Raw genomic sequence first — 11,628 nt, 5'->3', positions numbered from 1 at the left:
TGAATGTAACACCCAGGGCCGATTCGATCATTTTTGCTGCCTGAGGCAAAATTGAAAATTTTGCCCCCTCAACCCCCTTCCCCGGCACCCAATGATGCTACCTCACACACTAGTAGTCAGTCATTAGACACAGACATTAGTGACATCTAGTACCTTACAGGTGATGATCTGCTCCATCAGGAAGAGGACTCCTTTATGATTTCTTCCAGCCATGGTTTATCTCTGCTGAATTCACAGACAAAGCATCCTTTATATTCCCCACCGATTAATTTATAGTATTTACAGCTCCCGCAATTTATTATATATACCACACCCCCTGAACTACAGCACCTTGCTAATTTATATACACACACACGATTTACCATATATACTCGTGTATAAGCCGAGTTTTTCAGCACAATAAAAAAAAATAAACTTACATACTCACCTTCCGGCGTCCCTGATGCTCGTCGCAGCTTCCCGATGCTCGTCCCGCGTCCATGCAATCTGCCGGCCTGCACATACAATGATGCGGCCGCTGGTGACGTCATAGTATGCGCTGGCCGGCAGATCACATGGACGCGTCTCTGCCAGCTGTTACAACGGAAAGAAGACAGAAGAGGACCCACGACGAGCATCGGGAAGCCACAACAAGCGTCGGAGACGCAGGAAGGTGAGTATTTAATTTTATTTTTTATGCCGGTTGGATATATACTAAAGGGGGCTGGCTGTAGAGTAAAGGGGGCTGGCTGGCTGTATACTTAAGGGGGCTGGCTGTATACTTAAGGGGGCTGGCTGTATACTTAAGGGGGCTGGCTGGCTATATACTGCTGGGAGCTGGCTGGCTATACACTACCGAGGGCTGGCTATATACTACCGGGGACTTGCTGGCTATATACTTCTGGGGCTGGCTGGCTTTATACTACATGTGGGTATACTATAATCAAGTCAATAGGTTTCACCCAGTTTTTGGTGGTAAAATTAGGGGCCTCGGCTTATACTCTGGTCGGCTTATACTCAAGTATATACAGTATATACAGTTTTCCTAATTTATTTATAATAACCGCCATATATATACTCCCAAATTAAATGATATACACTACTCCATATAAGGCCACCCAGGTAATTAAAATCCAGACCCTATTTACAGATTCCCCCATAGACAGTATATAGAGCTACGTCAACCCCAGTATTAGACAGCCTGCCCCCCCTCAGTATACACAGCCTGCCGCCACCTTCCAGTACTAGTATATACAGCTGACACCCAAAAAAAAAAAACCTTGTACTTACATCCAGCCCTGGTGCTCCCCCGCAGCCTCTCGTCCTCTTCTCCTGCCGGCAGCCGCATCATGTATAGCGACACAGGGATGATTTCATCATGCGCCAGCCTGTGTCCTGCAGAACAGTGATGCACCACTCTGCCTATCAATTTTGTCAGCGCCATAAAGGCGCTGGCGTAATTGATTTTTATGGTAGTACAGACTTGTTAGCGCTTGGCGAGTCCATACTACCAGCGGTGAAATGCTGCGTCTTAAAAGTTACGCAATGGCGTGCGTCATGGTAGATGCAGCCCTGGTAACACCTAACTTCAATCAAAAAGATGTGTGTTCCATTGCTTCTGCCCATATAGTGTATCTATATGTCAAGTTATAGTGATGAAGACCATGTTTGAATAACCAGAGCATCATTTGTATCTTTTTCGCCAAATGCGGCCGTGTCTCCTTCGATTTTTTGTTGAAGCGGTTCAACAACTCACTGTAGTATATTTTCCAGTGATCGTTCTTCCTTTTTCTAAAAAATCCACGAGGATGACGCCGTTCACCGGCTCCATGACCTTTCCGGCTGATGGGACCATCTTCGCCTTCTTTGGAGCAGATTCACCAGAAGAGATCCATCGTTTTGATATTTGCTTAGTTTCTGGTGTGTAATGATGAATCTAGGTGACAAGTCGACACAAAAACTCCTTCGGATCTCACTCAAATTGCTCCAAACACTGCTTCAAAGTTAACAGACGCATTCGCTTGTTGTCCACCGTGAGCAATCGCGACACCCATCGGGCCGTCAATTTTTTCATTGCCAACTTATCATGTAAAATATTAATTGCCATTCCGGTCGACACATCTACGGCCTCTGCTACTTCGCGCACTTTCGTTCGTCGATCAGCGAGTATCATGTGGTGGACTTTTTGAAGGATTTCCTCGATAACCACATCTGCCGGGCGTCCTGGTCGCTCCTCATCAAAAACGGATGTTCACCCACGTTTAAATTTGTTGAACCAATATCTAACTGTTTTCATAGATGTTGAAGTGTCCCCATAAACAGCATCCAACTTTGCTTTTATCTCCTCGCATTTTTTCCCATCCAAAAACAAAAAATGAATTACCGAAAGATACTGCTCTTTTTTCATCTTAGCGAAAATCAGGAATATCGTCTTACTCAAATGGCTGCCAAATTCAAACTCAATCAGTCTGCAATTTGTTTTGCCGCCTTTTGATAGATGGCAGCACACGATAATAACACCAACTTCCCTCAGGAATGCCCTCTGTTGTCAAACCAGGATACTTATTGAACCACCCTCGTAAGTCTACCTGTACTGTGGTGTGCTGCAAATCAACAGGCCAGTAGTCTTTTGTTTACAGCCTGTGTGTTAGGTCTGCGCACACATCAGTGATGGTAGAAAAGACAGCCGGGACGTAAAGTTGGGAAGTCATTGAACTTGTTCTGACAGTGAGCTCATGCTCAGAACATGGAAACTACAGCTGTGTGCATGGAGCCTAGAGTAGAGAAAAATTCTTGGTCCTATTACAGCACAAAATTTTAAAACTCCAATTGGCACTGCAGCAAAAAAAAAATTGTTTGGAACTACAATTATAAAATACAGTTTCGACTTACATACAAATTCAACTCAAGTACAAACCTATGGAACCTATCTTCTACGTAACCCTGGGGCTGACTGTATCTCCAATTAACTAATGGATCGCTTAGTTGTTCCCGTACTTCTTCACAATAATCCTTCTTAGCCTTTATCAGCCTTTTTTACAATCATTGAAGGATGTTTCAATTTTTTTCAACACAATTTTTTCTTTATGTGACATATTGTGTATTCTTGACATTTGACCAGTATCCCATCAACAGTAAAGTAAAATTTCTCCATGTTTTGAGTTGGAACAAAACCAAGTCCTTTGTTAATAACTTTCAATTCTTCTTGAACTCTTGTCTTTGCTTTTATTTTTCTTAGAGTATCTATTAGAACCAGAGTCTGTGTTAGGCCCCATGCACACGACCGTATGAAAATGGCTTTATATATACGGCCGGAATACTGCCCCATGCATTCCAGTGGGCAATATGGCCATTATTTCCATGCATTTTTCTCCGATTAAGTCTTTGTCTTCTTTCATCAGCCCACTTATACCAAAATGTCATATACAGGCGGTCCCCTACTTAAGGACACCCGACTTACAGACAACCTATAGTTACAGACAGACCCCTCTGACCTCTGGTGAAGATTTCTGAATGTTTTACTATATTCCCAGACTGCAATGATCAGCTGTAAGGTGTCTGTAATGAAACTTTATTGATAATCCTTGGTCCCATTACAGAAAAAAATGTTTAAACTCCAATTGTCACTGGGGCCAAAAATTTTTTTTACTGGATCTACAATTATAAAATATACAGTTTCGACTTACATACAAATTCAACTTAAGAACAAACCTCCAGACCCTATCTTGTACGTAACCCGGGGACTGCCTGTATATGTTAAAATGCCCTTATGGTAATGTCTAAGTTAGACGGACCAAAAGGAGTATAAAATTTAGGTTAAATGAGAATAGATCTGTCACCAAATCATTTCTGAATAAAAAATTATGATGAAGAATGTGGAAAAGAGAAAGCCAGTAAGGCCCCTTCCACACTTGCGTTGCAGATCACGTCAGAGTTTGATCAGGGTGCGATCAGTGTTTGGTCGGTGAAAAACGCACATTTTGCATCAGAGTGCAATCAGTTTTCAGTCAGAGTTTGTTCAGTGTCTCAGTTTTTCACGCCCAGATAATGCACGTGAAAAGGACTCAGGACTGAGCTCTATCTTTTCTATGGCAATTGATGCGTGAAAAACGCATTGCACTTGCATTGGACTTGCGAGTGTCTCAAAGTGCAATGCGTTTTTGATGCATCTCCATAGACTTGTATGGTGCGTTTTTCACGCGTGTAACTTGCAAAAGTAGAGCATGCCGAGATTTAAACAAGATAAAAAACACGCAAGTCTGAAAAGACCCATTGATTACAACGGGTCAGAGTGCAATGCAAGTTCTGCGCGTCAAAAGCACGTGCAGAAAACGTGCGTGAAAAACGTAACTGTGGAAGGGGCCTAAGAATGAAAATGATGTAGCACGGCATTTCAAAGAGAGAGGTCATCAAATATGTGAGTTACGATGGCTTATATTGGATTTGCGGACGGCAATCTGAGACCAGGCTCTAGCAAAATGTAGTATTCTGGATTGATAAATGAGAATCTCTGTTTCCATTGAGATTGAATGAACAAAGCAACTTTTAATGTATTTCTGTAATGCTGTTTTGATATGTTATTTGCGTGTCTGTTATATGTAAGTATAAAACACAAATATTGGAATGTTTTTCTAGTAAAGCTACCTGATTCACTGGGTGTTGTATTTCTACGTACCAGTGTAGACAGTATGACGCATGCCCGAAGAGGGAGGTGGAGTGTGTAGTGTCTCAGTGAATTGCATGCCCCCTACTTGGAGCCTTCCAAATTACAGGATGTGTCGTGTCTTCAGACTGTAAGTCGATCTTATCTTTTTGTATTAAGTTTGAGCAATAAAAAAATTGAAAGTGTTAGAAGATTACTTTAAGCGTCTGTGTCGGTAACGTTAAACTTTTGTTGGTCATTACTGAACACACTCTTTATTAAACATTCCTTGTTTGCTGTGATTCATCCGTTTAGCTTGATGTCATAAGATGCTGCCCTCGTGTTCTCATGCAATAAATTTTCATACACCTTTGAATTTATTACTTCTTAGTTAATAACAAGACAAGACATGTTGGTGTACATTGTCCTTCCACTCTTAGGGTTGTTCATTTGTAATTTCTGCCCATTTAAAAAGAAGCATGGAACATCCTGTTGAAGGGACAGGCTGTGACTAAAGTGGTATAATTTTTTAAGCATTATTTGTCTTAAGTATATTCCTTATATTGAATTACCGTATATACTCGAGTATAAGCCGACCCGAGTATAAGCCGAGACCCCTAATTTTACCACCAAAAAAATGGGAAAACCTATTGACTCGAGTATAAGCCGAGGGTGTAGTATACAGCCAGCTAGCCCCCTGTAGTATACAGCCTGTCCCAAGTAATATACAATCAGCCTGCCCCCATGAAGTATACAGCCTGCCCCCATGAAGTATACAGCCTGCCCCCATGAAGTATACAGCCTGCCCCCATGAAGTATACAGCCTGCCCCCATGAAGTATACAGCCTGCCCCCAAAAAGTATACAGCCTGCCCCAAAAAGTATACAGCCTGCCCCAAAAAGTATACAGCCTGCCCCAAAAAGTATACAGCCTGCCCTCAGTATAATAAAAAAATAAACTTAATACTCACCCTCCGACGATACTCATCTTTGATTTGAAGTGGCGGCTCCCGGTCCTCGGCGGCGGCTCCTGGTCCTGGGCGGCGGCTCCTGGTCCTCGGCGGCAGCTCCCGATCCATTGTGGCGGCTTCTCTCTTCGATCTGCACGTGCCGGCAGTCGCGTCCATGCGACTTGCCAGCGGGCGCACAGTGCGATGCGGCGGTGTCGCCGCTGATGACGTCATCAGCGGCGACACCGCTACATCATATTGTGCACCCGCCGGCAAGTCGCATAGACGCGACTGCCGGCACGTGAAGATCGAAGAGAGAAGCCGCCGCAGAGGATCGGGAGCTGCCGCCGAGGACCAGGAGCCGCCGCCGAGGACCGGGAGCCGGACGGTGAGTATTAATTTTTTTTTTTTATTAACTCATGTTTTTTTTTTTAATTAACTCGTGTATAAGCCGAGATTAGGTTTTTCAGCACATTTTTTGTGCTGAAAAACTCGGCTTATACACGAGTATATACGGTATATTGAATTTTGGAGTTTGTTCTTTGCTATGTGCTCTCTCTGCTCTTTTAGGATTGCCTGTTGTAACAGGTCACCTACTCCTAGGAAAAGTAACAACTGACCTGGTCAGTCATTAACTAGGCTTTGTGTATCTTTATGTAATAGATAGAGCTCCTGTGTGCCCATATCCCATCTCCTAAAAATTGTCTTCTACCTCCCAAATCACCCCACAAATAATACCAGAGTTGGTTACGCCACTTTAAAAGCTACCCATATTAAAATGTTTCCAAGCCCTCTAACATTATAAAGATAATTAATTTTTTTCTCTTTATGCATATTACTTTCAGTTGTGAAGCTGTGCCTGCTGCTAAACCCATTTTGTCATTTTTACAACCCCTTGCTTCTAGAGGGTGACAGATCAGCATAGCAGATCACCAAAAGCATGCGTGAAAAACGTATAAACTGCCCTACAAATGATCATATTTGTTTCCAGCGCTGTGATGAACAGCACAGGAAGACACAGACACCTGGTCGTAACCTGTACTCAATCACATTTTATTCTGGGTGCGCAGCCGTGTATAAAGAAAACAGAAATGCTTTTCATAGGGTGTGAAAAGGTGCTAAAATACTGAAATGCTATAGGTTAGCTTGAATAAACTTTGAGCACCTCCCCTTAGGCTCCTTACCCAAAATAATGTTAATGAACTCTAGGTTTAGTTGCTTCTAAAAAGCACTGTTCTCAAGAGAACAAGATCTTATCACTAAATGTATTGTGAAGGCTCCCCACTAGTCAAAACATGATAAGCAGGCAGGAGCTGCAGAGGAAGACAGGATTCAAGGACAAGCAGGCAAATTACACAAAATGGTGTCTGAATCATGAGATGGACGACAAGATGGCGCCTGCAGAGAAATATGATGTCCATCACAATAATAATAAATATTAACTTTATTCCGTAGCACTTTACAAATCGTAGGGGGCATATACAAATATAATATTATATTACAGAGCACAAACAGTCATATGGAATAATAGGAGTGAGGGCCCTGCTCACAAGAGCCTACAGTCTATTCAAGCACAAATGACTCCAGAATTCTGGCATAGACAGATTGATCTCCCCAGGTGTGTCAAGCGCTATATAAATAAAAATTATTATTAAAGCAGACTATTGTATTCTGTAGTGCTTTACAGATCATTGAAGGACATAAAGACAATACAGAGTAAAACATATGGAACAATAGGAGTGAGGGTCCTGTTTCCAAGAGCTTACAGTCAATGACAATGAGGGTGTGACACAATAATTGGAGAGAGCCACAGCACCAAAGGAGTTAAATTCCATAATTCCATAAAAAAGCGACGTTTCGATTCCCATTGAATCTTTATCAAACATAAAAAGCATGGTCAAGACAAACATATATATAGAAAAAATGGTGTGACATCATTTCCCCTTAGTGACGTAATCCATAATTATATAATCGTAATTTCATATAAAAATGACATTAAAGTATCCAATAATTCATAGTGGTCATATGTGTAAACATCAGAAAAGGACCTATATTACAAATTCTAATAAAAAACTGTTTAAAAATTAACTACTTCCCCACATGTGTGTTTAATTAGTTAAACCCACCCCTCTCATCGCTCCCGAGCGGACTATTCTCAAAGCGCATGCGTAGTTGATATGGTTGTCACAGTAGCTGGATTCGTGATGTGATATGTCCGGGCTGTACGTCATCCTCCTCCATCCCAATCATGTGATCTCCTCAATGGTTCCGTGACCACAGAGCGGAAGAGGATTGTCGATTCCAGGTAAGTACAATGAAAAGAATGCAAAGCATAAATCCAATTTATAAGGGAGGGTAGCCTCTTTTTTCACATTTTTACACATAGCATCCAATTGTGAATCAACCTTGTTCTCCTCAGCCACTATCCTCCTCACCTGCAGAAGCTGACTGTAGGGGAGGGAGTCCAACATATTTTGTGGGTGATTACTGCCATACAACAATAGACTATTTTTATCAGTCACCTTTGAATACAAATCAGTCCAGATACAATTATCCTTAATGCTCACAACTGTGTCGAGGAATTGTAAGTGTTCCCTAGATTTAACCATAGTGAATTGCAATTCCGTGATATGGAGGTTAATCTCACAAGCAAAGGATGACAAGTCCTCCTCATTACCCTTCCAAAGGAAGAATATATCATCTATGTACCTCATCCAGCCAACCACCGAGTGGAAATGGCTGGATGGGTACACAAATTTTTCTTCAAACCAGGCCATAAAAATATTCGCATACATGGGTGCAACATTTAAATCTAGGGGACTGTTTAGTACATGCAGATATGTATATAGAGACGGACAGGGGGAATAGTAAGAATACCGGCTGTTTCCCTTGCCTTGGGTGCTGTAACTGCAATAACATGTTCTTGTCACCCAAGAACAGACAAGAGGTACCACATTAAACAATATTACACATGTACTTCAGAGTTTATTATTTATTTGATTCAATGCCCTTGTGGTTACTTATACGTGGGCGAGACCACACAGGAATGCCGCCTGCGTATAAATCAACACAAGTCCACAATCAGAACGGGCAAAACAGATCTTCTACAGATCTTCTACTTCTACCAGATCATTTCTCTAAAAATCACCATCATGTCTCACAACTTCGGTTTCGGATTATAGATGGGGTGCCAAGACCTCGGAGGGGAGGAGATAGGGAAAGAACGCTGAAACAACTTGAATTGAGATGGATATATGAACTAAACACATTGGAGCCTAATGGGCTGAATAATTTAAGATGGGTGAGATCATCTAGGTTTCCTGTCACTATGCATGCATCTTTTGTCTGTAATAATATGGTCTTTTATTGAAGTTTATGTGCCCAGTGACATTTGGTCTACTGTGTTGATAATTTTGAAGATGATTTTTGATACCAGCATGGGTAATCACTTGATGTTTGTCTTCTTCACAGATATATCCTTATAAGCGTAATGCTCTGATTCTTTTTACGTGTACACTCGCCTTTCTTCACCTATGGACATTTAAACCTATCCCTGCTCGGAGCCACTGCATGTGTCAGGTATGACTATACTATATCTATTTGGATGCCCCCTTATAATTGTTTCTTTTTTACTATTTTTCTATAGCTTGGAGGTGTATGTCTGATGACTATAATTATTGATTCAGGAGGACATGCCTTTAGTCTTCTTAAAGTGGCCTTTAGTAACTGGCGGCTAGTATTTGGACAAATACGTGGGTATAATACCGGGGTATTGACTTTGTCAGGACGTTGACGACATTTGTCCTTGATCATGCCCTATACGTTCAGTCCTATTAGCTCGTGTGAAGTACCGAATGGGTGTTTATGCTGAGATGCGATATGGACGAGTGCGTGGCCTAATTCGCTCACTTACGCTGCCCCCATGGTACTAATTGTATCTTTTCTTATGCTACCTTTGTTATACCAATGGAAGTTCAGTATGCCTGGATCTAAAGGATGGTTGGACCTCCAAATAAAGGATAAAACCCCCTTTTTTTTACTTATTCTTTACTAATAACATCTTTTTTGGCTTTTTGTGGGGATCCATTTAGATATTTTTCTACTGCCTAGATGTAGTTGTCCCGTAAGAAGGGAAGTATTTCCCATGCGAGGTACAGGAACATTATCCTTTTCAAATATATGGCAGCCCTTTGTTCGTCCCAGAATTTTGTTGATTTTTATAATTGTACCCACTTATGCAGACTAATCTTTCCTTCTCTTATAAATCGGAGCCAGATTTATGCGTTGCATTCTTTTCATCGTACTTACCTAGAATCGCCGATCCTCTTCCGCTCTCTGGTCATGGAACCATTGAGGAGATCACATGATCGGGATGGAGGAGGATGACGTACAGCCCGGACATATCACATGATGAATTCAGCTACTGTGACAACCATATCAACTACGCATGAGCTTTGAGAATAGTCCGCCTGGGAGCGATGAGAGGGGTGGGTTTAACTAATTAAATACACATGTGGGGAATTTGTTGACTTTTAAACAGTTTTTTATTAGAATTTGTAATATAGGTCCTTTTCTGATGTTTACACATATGACCACTATGAATTATTCAATACTTTAATGTCATTTTTATATGAAATTACGATTATAAAATTATGGATTGCGTCACTAAGGGGAAATGATGTCACACCATTTTTTCTATATACATGTTTGTCTTGACCATGCTGTTTATGCTTGATAAAGATTCGATGGGAATCGAAACGTCACTTTTTTATGCCTGGATGAAGTATAAATAAAGACTCTTTGGAATTTAACTCCTCCGGTGCTGTGGCTCTATCCAATTACAATGTCTATATGGGGTTTCTCAGAGCGCCAGGACCTTGTCTTTGAACTTCCTTACCTACAATTTGGATTGCTGCCTTCCCTCCTTTTTGCGAGGGTGTGACACAAGAGATTGTAGGAGACATAAGAGCTTGTATAGTGGTCCACCCATTCAGTGGGACTTTGGATGTGTGATATGTGGTAGGCTTGCCTATTGAGATGGGTTTTAAGAGCATGTTTGAAGTTTTGGAGATTGGGAATTAGTCTAATAGTCCGGGGAAGGGCTTTTCAGAGAATTTGTGCAAATGGGAAGACGTCCTGGAGACATGAGTTCGAGGTTCGAATTAATGAAGAGAATAATCTAACATTACTGGTAGATCAAAAAGCACAGGTTGGGAATGAGATGAGAGAAGAGAGGTATGGAGGTACAGCATTATGCAGAGCTTTGTGGATGCGGGTGATTTATTTAAATTGTATTCAGAAGGAGATGGGTAACCATTGCAGTGACTGGCACAGACTGGGGGCATCCGTGTAGCATTTGAAGCTTATCTACTTCATTAAGAATACATTGTAGAGGAGAGAGTTTAGTGAGTGGAAGAGCGACTAGTAAAGAGTTACAGTAGTCTAGTCGAGAGTGAATTCAGAGCGGCAATTACCATTTTAGAGGTTTCATTTTAAGAAATGGATGCTAAAGATGTTTTTGAGGTCAATGCGGCAAGATGAGCAAGTGATTGAATATTCGGTGCAATGGAGAGGTCAGAGTCCAGGAAAACGCTGACACAGTGGGTCTGCTGCCTTTTGGGTTATGGTGATACCACAGACAGAATTTGAGAGGTCAGGGTTTGGTTTGTAGATGGAAGCACAAGAAGTTAAGTCTTAGATTCAGTTTCAAAAAGGGAGAGAACATCAGCAGAGAAAGTAACTGCTGTTTTAGCATGTCATAGGACACTGATATTGCTGTTCATAAAGCAGGAGTGGCATGCCATCCCAAGATGGTGAGGGTCCTTCCTATAATCTGGCCCTGGATATAGGTTATACATATTTGCGTATATAGTAATATGAACCATACAGGTTATATATATTTCTGTATAGTAATATAGACCATATACACTCACCGGCCACTTTATTAGGTACACCTGTCCAACTGCTCGTTAACACTTAATTTATAATCAGCCAATCACATGGCGGCAACTCAGTGCATTTAGGCATGTAGACATGGTTAAGACAATCTCCTGCAGTT

At 41.5% G+C, this 11,628-nt stretch overlaps 1 long non-coding RNA gene across 2 annotated transcripts; it reads left to right on the top strand.

Moving 5' to 3' along the window:
• Window positions 1-4,713: 4,713 nt before the first annotated feature.
• On the top strand, window positions 4,714-10,140 carry LOC140068853 (uncharacterized). 2 transcript variants are annotated; one of them, XR_011848591.1, is made up of 3 exons: window positions 4,714-4,772; window positions 9,042-9,149; window positions 9,883-10,140. It is a non-coding gene; the product is annotated as an uncharacterized lncRNA (long non-coding RNA). The 2 variants fall into 2 exon arrangements; XR_011848590.1 differs by lacking the exon at window positions 4,714-4,772 and adding an exon at window positions 8,629-8,871.
• The last annotated feature ends 1,488 nt before the right edge of the window (window positions 10,141-11,628 follow it).

This window comes from Engystomops pustulosus, chromosome 7 (genome assembly GCF_040894005.1).
Source record: "Engystomops pustulosus chromosome 7, aEngPut4.maternal, whole genome shotgun sequence".
In the NCBI taxonomy this organism is placed as follows: Eukaryota; Metazoa; Chordata; class Amphibia; order Anura; family Leptodactylidae; genus Engystomops; species Engystomops pustulosus.
The sequence above is the reverse complement of the archived record's forward strand: the minus strand, read 5'-3'. Positions and strand labels throughout refer to the sequence as shown.